At 51.5% G+C, this 1,105-nt stretch overlaps 1 long non-coding RNA gene across 1 annotated transcript in view; it reads left to right on the forward strand.

Annotated features, from left to right (window-relative positions):
- Nucleotides 1-1,105, forward strand: part of LOC109288969 — a 16,840-nt gene that overhangs the window by 290 nt on the left and 15,445 nt on the right. The window lies entirely within an intron of this gene.

Consider the following 1,105-nt stretch of genomic DNA (forward strand, 5'->3'; position numbering starts at 1 on the left):
CCTCAGGGCGGGCTGGGCCAGGCTCGTTGTCTCACAGGGACGCCGGGGGCTCAGGCCGCCCGTGGGCCTGCGCTGTGTCACGCGGGAGTGTAAGAGGCACGGCCTCGCTTCCTACATCCGTGAATGCATCCCCAAAATACATCCCCAAATACACCCCCGAATGCATCCCCGAAATACACTCCCGCATACAACCCCTAATACATTATCAAATATACCCGAAATACATCCCTGAATCCACCCCGGAATATACCCCAAATACACCCCCCGAATGCATCCCCAAAATACACCCCTGAATACACCCCCCAAATACATCCTAAAATATACCCCCAAATACATGAATACACCCCCAAATGCAGCCCTGAATGCACCCCGGAATACATCCCACAAATACACCCCCAAAACGAATATACCCCAAATACATCCCCAAATGTATCCCCAAGTGCATCCCCAAATACACCCGCAAATGCACAAATAGACCCCCAAATGCATCCCTGAATGTACCACTGACTACATCTCCGAATACACCCCCTGAATTCATCCCTGAATGGATCCCCAAATACATCCCTGAACACACCCCTGAATACATCCCCAGGCTCACTTCAGCATTTGGCCTAGGGGAGGCTGAGCGCAGTGCTCGTCAGGGCTGTTTGAAATAAAGACAATGACATGAATTTAAAAAACAAAACAAAAAAAAAACGATTTTCACATATTTCCCTTCCTGCTAAGGGACCAGGCTAGATGCTTCCAGTATGGGGTCCCAGAGAGCGTCCTCTCTGGCATTATGTGAAGGGAAGGGGACAGGCCAGCAGCCCCCGTGGCAGGAGGCACCCCACCTGGTTTGCAACTGAGGAACGGCAGCAGGCTTCCAAAAGCAGCTCAGGAAACATCTCAATAAACCTTAAACCAGCCACTATGTTTCCCCTATGTACAAAAGCCTACACAGGGCAAACGCCGTGGACCTTTGCCCTCCCCTCCCAGCTTCCCTGGCTGGGGTCCCAGAACCAGCAGGGACCTGAACAGGGCAAAGAGCAAGGCCTACAATGAAGCAGAGGCCTGAGGTGTAGGAGAAAGTAACCTGTTTAAATTCGCTGATGACACCAAAATT

This window comes from Gavialis gangeticus, unplaced genomic scaffold (assembly GCF_001723915.1).
Source record: "Gavialis gangeticus isolate Ggan-Ray unplaced genomic scaffold, GavGan_comp1, whole genome shotgun sequence".
NCBI lineage: Eukaryota > Metazoa > Chordata > Crocodylia > Gavialidae > Gavialis > Gavialis gangeticus.